General features: G+C 34.1%; 1 pseudogene; it reads right to left on the bottom strand.

Moving 5' to 3' along the window:
• Positions 1-7,258: 7,258 nt before the first annotated feature.
• LOC145619569 (protein SENSITIVE TO PROTON RHIZOTOXICITY 2 pseudogene) lies at positions 7,259-8,383 on the bottom strand (annotated as a pseudogene).
• Between the last annotated feature and the right edge of the window lie 1,950 nt (positions 8,384-10,333).

The following is a 10,333-nucleotide window of genomic DNA, read 5'->3' as shown; positions in this document are numbered from 1 at the left end:
TTTTGTTGTAATAGTTTGATTAATCTTGCATAAACATCATCTTTGTCGTGCATTTGTGTTTATGATACTCAGATACTCAATATATCCACAGCTGCGCAGCTAATTGCTTGGAGTTGAATTACTTGAATTTTTGTCTTGTGGTAAGCATCCTCTACTAGGTGGACGATGCAATTTTGGGGCAAATGTATCCTCCGTTTCTTTTTAGTTGACGCGTTCAATTTAGACACATATTAAGAAGAGGAGAGAAAAAGATAAAAGCAAGTGGGGTACATATAAACTTAATTAAAAAAGAAAGGAAATTCTCAATGGTACTAATCGGTTTTTTACTTTTCTCAATGGTAAACATCAAAAAAATCAAATTATCTATGGTAATCATCTATTTGTCTTATTAATTTAGTGGTGACATTAATGAGATTAATCTACAAGAAAAAGCCTAACTATAGTTAATTAAAGGAAAAATGACTAATATATCCTTGAAAAATCATATTTTTCTTTATTTTTTTAACAATTGAATTATTTTTAAAAAAATAAAAAAATCAATTAACCACTTTTTCCCAGCCACCACCCACGCCCAACGATCCCTCGGCGCTGGCTGTGCCCAAACCCTCCGACGCCGGCGCCGCATGAACCACCAGCCCCCCTCCTTACCGGCTTACCCCCACGAAACTTTAAACCCTTAGGGCGCTACCCCAACCCTCGAAAAACCCCAACCATCCCCAAACCAACAATGGTCGATCTCCGACGATTTAGCGTTTACCACTAAGAAAAATAAAAAACTGGTAAGTACCATTGAGAATTTCCCAAAAAGAAATGTGACAAGTTTGACAACTAAAAAAAACCTTCCTAAAAAAGAATTTCTGTTAACTAAGAAAACGGAGGTAAGTATTAGACATGCACACTTGCTCAGGGTTATGAGTTTATGACTGAGCTTCATTTTTGTTACAAGATACAAATCATCAAATGGATTTAAGCTTGTGTGAGACTTCCACAATTAATCAAAGCGTAAATACAATCAAGTCCAAGGACTATAGCCCATCTTACAAATCCGCGGATAGGTCATACGTTTGGTTTGTTTCCATTATTAATAATAATTTTAATTCTATAATCTCATGTGAAATTCCTTTAGTTCCCCCATGTAGTCAAATTCTTGTAAGAGATACAAATTACAAAACCACAAATTAGATAAACTCATTACACGAAATAAAGTAAGATGGAGCGAAATATAAACTCCCTTTATCTCAATTTACATGCCAAAGTCATTTGCACATGATTTCATGCAAGTGTAAAAGTAGAGCGAATAAAATAAGTTGATGAATGTGGGACTCAAGCAACTAAAGAGACAAGTAATTGATAGAAATAGGGGTAGTTTAGCCTTCAATTGGTCTCCATAAAAGTTAAAAATGAAACAATCATCAAAATGAGTACAAAATACCCATAGGTGTACGGTATACCCGGGTGTATATAACAATCTCCCGATTTAGTGCCATCTTTACAGGAGAGGATACTAGCTAGCTCTGCCCTTAATGGGCCACACTGTTGTCAATCGTATTTATTCAGGATTGGTTATGTCGTTTCTTTTTCAAGAGGATTTTTAATGACATTTCTTGAGATCTGCATTAACATCAGAATCCTTTTTGGTTATGTCTTAAATTATGCATTTTTAGGTCTACCTACAAATATTATTTGGAGGGTATGCTTGCTTTAGATATTCTTCCTTTTATAATAATAGGCTTTGCACTCTTGGTAATCCTTCACTATGGTCGGAGCCGGTCCTTTGAAATAAAATTGATGAAGTAGGATTGGGGAAAAGACTTGATGACATCCTACAAACTACCAGCAATGCAAAATTCATGAACATTGAAGAGAAAGCTGTTTAACATGAAATTGTAAGGCCTAGCCTAGTAGTTCATAGAATATTTGCTGCTGGCATGGGATCAATAAGTCTTAGATGTACTGTTATGTAGCTAAGATAACTGCACCACCCCTATAAACTGAACATTTAGTAAAAAAAATATGAACCCGTAAAAAATAATGAACATTAAATAAGAAAATATGAACATATGAAAATAAAATGAACATTATTCACTAAAAAGTGAACATGTTAAAACAAAGTTGATCATTTAGTATTAATATGACACATGATTATCATATAATCATAAAATTGATGGACCACAACCTTAAAAATGAATTTTGTAAAAAAAAAAATTATAAACACGTAAAAAAAAATTAGTATAGCACAAAAAAAAAAAAATTGTAATAAATTAGGAACATGTAAAAGAAAACGGACATTTAACTATAAAAAGTGAATACATTAAAAAATAAGTATGGAACACGTTAAAAAAAAATATGAACACTTAGTATATTATAAATGAAAATCTATTATTCCTGGAAAAAAAAATATGAACATTTATCATATAATTAGAGAATAGCTTGACAATACCTAATAAAATGAACATTTCACAAAAATATATGAACACTAAATAAAATGAACATTTAGTATAAAAAATAAATACGGAAAAAATGAACATATCAAAAAAAAATTATGAACATTTAGTTTATTCAAAATGAACATTATTTTCAAATATTCATGTAGGTTCAAATAAATTAAGTATAATTATTAAAGGAAAAATAAGATAAAACATTTGAATCATTAAATAAGTTCATTTTTTATGTACTAAATGTTCTATCTTAGCGCATTAAATATTCATTTTGTACAAAATGTTCAAATTTAAAGTACTCCTTTACGGAACTTATACACAAGTTCGATTGTAATTATTTTAACTCTAAAAATTTGAATATCCACCTTAAATTTAATTTTTATTTATCAGAAAGACAATAATTATCGATCTATTACATGACAGATTATGAAGCACAAATGCAAAATTGATAGAAATCAACAATTTATAACATTTACGTATTTATATAAAAAAAATCAAATTTATCTCGAGATTCACTATCGTGATGAAAATGTTGACGATGGAGAATGCAACAATGGTGACAAATGCGAGAATATCCGAAATAGAATAACAAAGAAGTGTAAAGAATTGCATTGTTGATGTGAATTCTAAACTTTGATGTGTCAATTTTGTCTATCGTAAATCGTAACGCTTATCATATATGGTTCCAAACGTCATTCTATGACCCTAAGATGAATCCCCTAAGGTCTCAAGACTTTTCGCCACCGGACCCGTAACCTCAAAATTCCTCAAAAAGCGTGGATTATAGCCTTCAATTTTGGAATTTTTTAACCTTTTTTCGCCCGGAAATAAAAAAAGCCGAGATGCTTACCATGGACCCTAATACACCCTAGAAGTCTATTTGGGTGGATCCAATCATCCAATATGCCTTTAAACAGTCAATTTACCCATTCCAAACTTGCACCAATATCGTGACCTCAAGCCTACCAAGGACATTTATGGCAACATATAATGGTCATATATGGTTCCAAACTCATTATATGACCCTAAGATGTATCCCCTAGGGTCTCAAGACTTTTTCCCACCGGGCCCTGTAACCTCAAAATTCCTCAAAAAGCGTGGATTATAGCCTTCAATTTTGGAATTTTTTGACCTTTTTTCGCCAGGAAATAAAAATCGCCGAGATGTTTACCATGGTTCCTAATATCCTTTGGGAGTCCAATTGAATGGGTGGAACCATTCAATATGCCTTAAAACGGTCAATTTACCCGTTCCAAATTTGCACCGATTTCGTAAACTGAAGCCTACCACGGCTATTTTGTACAACATATAATGGTCATATATGTTTCCAAACGTCATTATATGACCCTAAAATGTATCCCCTAAGGTCTCAAGACTTTTCGCCACCGGGCCCCGTAACCTCAAAATTCCTTAAAAAGCGTGGATTATAGCCTTCAATTTTGGAATTTTTTGACCTTTTTTCGCCCGGAAATAAAAATTTCCAAGATGTTTACCATGGTTCCGAATAGGCTAATACCCTCCGGGAATCCAATTGAGTGGGTGGAACCATCCAATATGCCTTTAAACAGTCAATTTACCCGTTCCAAACTTGCACTGATATCGTGACCACAAGCCTACCACGGACATTTATGGCAACATATAATGGTCATATATGGCTCCAAACGTCATTATATGACCCTTAGATGTATCTCTTAGGGTCTCAAGACTTTTCGCCACCGGGCCCCTAACCTCAAAATTCCTCCAAAAGCGTGGATTATAACCTTTAATTTTGGAATTTTTTGACCTTTTTTCGCCCGAAAATAAAAATTGTCGAGATTTTTATCATGGTTCCTAATACCCTCCGGGAGTCCAATTGAGTGGGTGGAACCATCCAATATGCCTTAAAACAGGGTCAATTTACACGTTTCAAATTTGCACCGATTTCGTAAACTGAAGCCTACCACAGCTATATTGTACAACATAAAAAGGTCATATATAGTTCTAAACGTCATTATATGACCCTAAGAAGTAACCCCCAGGGTCTCAAGACTTTTCGCCACCGGGCCCCGGAACCTCAAAATTCCTCAAAAAGCGTGGATTATAGACTTCAATTTTGGAATTTTTTGAACTTTTTTCGCCTCGGAAATAAAAATTGCGGAGATGTTTACCATGGTTCCTAATATCATCCGAGAGTCCAATTGAGTGGGTGGAACCATCAAATACGCCTTAACACGGTCAATTTACCCATTCCAAATTTGCACCGATTTCGTAAGCTGAAGCCTACTACGGCTATTTTGTACAACATATAAGGGTCATATATGGTTCCAAACGTCATTATATGACCCTAAGATGTATCCCCTAGGGTCTCAAGACTTTTCGCTACCGGGCCCCGGAACCTTAAAATTCCTCAAAAAGCTTGGATTACAGCCTTCAATTTTGGAATTTTTTGACCTTTTTTCGCCCGGAAATAAAAATTGCGGAGATGTTTACCATGGTTCCTAATATCATCCGGGAGTCCAATTGAGTGGGTGAAACCATCCAATACGCCTTAACACGGTCAATTTACCCGTTCCAAATTTGCACCGATTTCGTAAGCTGAAGCCTACCACGGCTATTTTTTACAACATATAAGGGTCATATATGGTTCGAAACGTCATTATATGACCCTAAGATGAATCCCCTAAGGTCTCAAGACTTTTCGCCACCGGGCCCCGTAACCTCAAAATTCCTCAAAAAGTGTGGATTATAGCCTTCAATTTTGGAATTTTTTGACCTTTTTTCGCCCGGAAATAAAAATTTCCAAGATGTTTACCATGGTTCCTAATACCCTCCGGGAATCCAATTGAGTGGGTGGAACCATCCAATATGCCTTTAAACAGTCAATTTACCCGTTCCAAACTTGCACCGATATCGTGACCACAAGCCTACCACGGACATTTATGACAACATATAATGGTCATATATGGTTCCAAACGTCATTATATGACCCTTAGATGTATCCCCTAGGGTCTCAAGACTTTTCGCCACCGGGCCCCTAACCTCAAAATTCCTCAAAAAGCGTGGATTATAGCCTTCAATTTTGGAATTTTTTGACCTTTTTTCGCCCGAAAATAAAATTGTCGAGATGTTTACCATGGTTCCTAATATCCTCCGGGAGTCCAATTGAGTGGGTGGAACCATCCAATATGCCTTAAAACGGTCAATTTACCCATTCCAAATTTGCACCAATTTCGTAAACTGAAGCCTTCCGCGGCTATTTTGTACAACATATAAGGGTCATATATGGTTCCAAACGTCATTATATGACCCTAAGATGTGTCCCCTAAGGTCTCTAGACTTTTCGGCACCTGGCCCCGTAACCTCAAAATTCCTCAAAAAGCGTGGATCAACTACATTGATGGGTAAAATTTAATTTTAGATTGTATGTAGGAAACACACTTGGTAGGAATTGCCACATATGATATGTGAAAATCATTCATAATGGACATAGAGATGGATTTCGTATTATTTCTAGAGACCGTTTTAAGGATTACATATTTTGGGACTATTATCCATATGTATTTGAAGCCGTTAGCCAGTGTTCATAGTTTATTGCACATACATCATCAAATGTTCTATGATTGTGCTATACAAGCTATTGATTAATACGACACTAATATTACATTACTCTACTTAATAGCTACATTTTCAATAAATATTTAGTTCTAAAGTATTGCGCCCATTGGGAGCATTTTCAACCAAAAGGGTCGTCCAAAATTAGCTTAAGATCTTTCATGTTTTAATATAAATTATATAAATATATAATAGACAATGAAAAAATATAGGTGGGTTCAAATAACATAAAAAATATATATATTAAAATTATTCATAAATTAACAATTACGTAAAAATAATATATTATATTTTCATAACACATATAAAATTATGTATATTACATAACACATATAAAATTATGTGTATTGATATGGAGTCGATTTAAGATTACTTATAATAGCAAATTTTTTCAGTTGATCATTAATTTGTTATTTTTTTTTTTTTTTTTTTTATTATTTCCACTTGTATGTAACTCATTTATTGTTTGTGGAAGTATGTGTTGCTGCTGAGAATGATGACTACGTGCATATCAATTTCCATGGCAGTTCAGATGATGGTTCAGAGAAACTACTTTTTGCTGAATTAAAATACTCTAATGCAAAAGGAAATGATTGTGATACGCTTGAAGTGGAAGTTTGTTGTGTAATGGAAAAAATTGATTCAGGTATATTTCTGGACATGTTTAGTACGTTGTTTGAGAAATATTGTTGACCTTTGGGGTGTTTGGTACGTGGAAATGTGAGTTTGTGAATTTTGAGAATGAGATAGGGATTGATAATTGGTTGTTCTAGATTCTAATATGTCATTAAATTTTTGTTATTCAATTTTCCTTACTCCTCCCCATTCATGGGATTAAGACTTTGATTGATTTGATTGTAAATTTTCTTTCTTCCTCTCTACAATTTAGTCTTTTCTCACCTCCCCTACCTCCTTAGGTAATAAAATGGGGAAGTTAGGGTACAGCGTACAGGGGATTGGAAATTTATTACCCATGAAACAATCATTGCCAAACGATTTGTAACATATATATACCACAAACGTATATCAAATTCTAATGAAACCAAACTAAAACTAAAATTGTTCAAAAGAAAAAACACCCCTTGCCAAAAGAGAAAAAATAAAAAGGTAACCTTGATTAGCTAGAATAAAACATTCCATTTGTCAGGGAGGAATAGAAGCAATTGGTTTAATTTCACATTCATGCAAAAGATAGAAGACAAAAAAACAAAGGGTTTAAAACAATTTCATTACCTACTATCCGAAAGCGTAACCAATGGGCAAATCAAAGGCTTATGACCAACAAACAAAGCAACATGATCCATGAGCTTATCTTTCTTAGAGAAAGTAGTTCCACAAGAACAATACCATTTGACATCTCCACAATGCTTCTCATGCGTCTTCAAATCCGAAAGGACCGAGAATTCCTTAGTATTACACCTATTACACACAAACATCTTGGGACAATGGCTTCTCTTGTAGTGATTTCGTACACACACCATCGACTTTAGAGGTTGAAACTTGACATGGTTCTTGTTCCACCTACATCCTTTTTGTGGACACGAGTACTTCCTAGGAGGTTTTGTTGTCATGTTGTTTTCTTCATTGTTCTTTTTCTTAAAGGGGTCGCTCATGAGGCTTGACTTGTACTTGTCCCCATGAGCTCGCATGTGCATCCTTAGGTTCGCCTCTCGTTTGAACCCCCTACCACATACTTGACAGTAGTGGGTGTACTTTGCTAGTAGATCAGCCGCATCTACCTCCACCAAGTCATAAGCCTCCGTCGATACATCTAACTCTTGGCATGTTTTCTTGTTGATTGCTTGGTGATTGTTGAAGTTAATTCCATCCAAAAATCCTTGACTATTGCTCTTAACTATAACCTCGTCTACACTAAATTGGACAAGTCCATTATTAGCCTTTTGCATTGTATGTGGCTCTTGATCTACATGTACATGACTAGAACTATTATTGATATTGTTGTTAGTGTTACCTGTTTGTACATGTGTTGGTCCAAGGGCCATCCGTTCGCAGCTGAGCATCATCAACGAGGCGGTTTGAACGATCTCTTGGATTAGGTTAGCCATGCTTGAAAATGCCATCGAAGAGGCCAATTGATTAATTGTACTATGAGCATGATACTGGTTTTCTTGGGTAAGAAAAATGCTCACAAATGAATCAACTTCCTGGATCTTTTCCTTCAAGATTGATAAGTTAAAAAGAATGGACCTAATCGACTGTGTGTGGTGTATGCCCTCTACACCACCATTGAAGCTCGTCTCTACCACATTATTGTACATGTTGCTAGGGTGACCATGATGTATGCCCTCGACACCACCTCCATTGCTAAAACAAAAGGCTTCCCCTTGAATCATCTCACAAATATTGCACAATTGGACTTAATAATGTTTTATTTGTTGCAAAAGAAGAAGAGAGATTATAGGAAGTCAATGAACAAATTCACTAATGTTATACATGTAGTTAAATTTGTTTATGTTGAATACAACCTTCCTTAGATGAGAAATTGAAAAAAAATTTAAACTAGTACGAGGGATTCTTTTACCAAGTTCATTCTTATATTAAAGGTTATTGTAATAGTACTATGTTACAATTAAGTATGTTGTAATTTGTATAATTCCTACAAAAACTATAGATAATTGTCAATAGATAATTAAACAATTTCTCCTTATGTGGTTGTCATTATCCAAGCATTTGCCTCATTCAAGAACTTTATGGTAATGTTTATTTGAAATGCAAGGCTGTTTATCGTCATCTCTAACGTATAACTTCTAATTTATATTTTTTGATTGGTATCAATTTGGTGGTCCTCTAGACATATGTAGAATATTCTTATAAGTGAATTCTTTTAGTAATTGTGTCTTGGCAAGCTGCATGATTCATCCCGGTCCAATATATATAACAGATAACAATATCCTTTGAATTTAAGAGAAATACTGAAGAGAATCTTTACTACAGTGTGCTCTTAAAAGGTTTTGTCCCCACCGTGATCCACACATTTATCACTAGATCAAGTATTAGCTAGTAATGGACTATGCGATTGTTACATTCTTTAATTGTATATAGTATTTCAAAATTAAAAGGTTAATTTGTATGTGAATAGTTATGTTTGGCTAGACTTATTTTATCGTAAATAAGGATGAAGTAGGTGTAAATTGATGCAAGAAGTTCTCCAAATTTCGTTTCCCTTAGTTTATTAAATAAAAAGTTACACTTAGGAGTATTCTCTATAAGTAAAAAATCTCAACTTCTTATGAATTACACAAACATTGAGTGAGATCATAAATAGAGCCCAATCGAATTCAATGTACATTTAGCACAATAGCACATATTGAGATATAAGAAGACAGTCTTATCTTCTTTCTTTTATGTGGGACAAACATTCATACATACGAAATAATAAATTTCATTTTCGGGTTAGTAGTGGGTTGGTCTGCAGGCTGTTCACGGGTTGGATGAGATTGAACCACATATAGTTTGGTTAGGGGTTCATGGAGTCATGTGTGGCCGTGTGGGTTGTTCAAGCGATTCATGCCTTGGGCTGGGTTTTCGCTTGGGTCGTGGATCAAAATGTTGATTTAATCCATCCATCAAAATTTTAGAGCTTACTTAACTTGTTAAACCTTATTAGAGTATACTTAAACTTGTTAAATCTTATAAGAGCTTATTTAGTTGTAAATTGTAGTTGAATAACATTTATTATGTTAATCCTTATCAGAGCTTATTTGAATCTATTTTTCTTAAAAATGTGAAAATAAAATGAATAGAACACAATATTGTAGTTTGACCCAAAAAATGTCTAGTCAACAAAAATTTAGTTTCAAGTCTTTCAACAATTGTTTAGTCAACATAAGTTTTAGTTTGCAATTGAATGTGGTTTCCCCTGGACTTTAATTAGATACCAACTAGCGTGTAGCCCGGACATTGCACCGGTTGCTACTTTAATTAAACCTTGTGATTATCAATTATATATATCTATTTTCATACTTACAACATAGTTTATGATTGACTTAGATGGTTAAGTAACTATCTAGCTTGTAAAAGGTTGGGTGTTCAAATCCCCTTATCATCATTTTTTTTAAATGAATCACTATTCTAATTGATTCGGTAGTTATGATGTGGCATAATGAGAGATGGATTAGGTGACGTGGCGTGAACTACTGATTAGTATAGATGTGAATATAAGATTAGACTTGTGACTTTATGAGCCTCTGAGTGCTTTAGATACATAAACAAGTTTTTTTTTTTTTTTTTTTTTTTTTTTTTTTTTTTTTTTTTTTTTTTTTTTTTGAAAGGAACATAATTAA

This window comes from Chenopodium album, chromosome 27, assembly GCF_948465745.1.
Source record: "Chenopodium album chromosome 27, dcCheAlbu1.1, whole genome shotgun sequence".
Classification (NCBI taxonomy): Eukaryota; Viridiplantae; Streptophyta; class Magnoliopsida; order Caryophyllales; family Amaranthaceae; genus Chenopodium; species Chenopodium album.
Note: the sequence above shows the minus strand (reverse complement) of the source record. Positions and strands in the feature narration are given on the sequence as shown.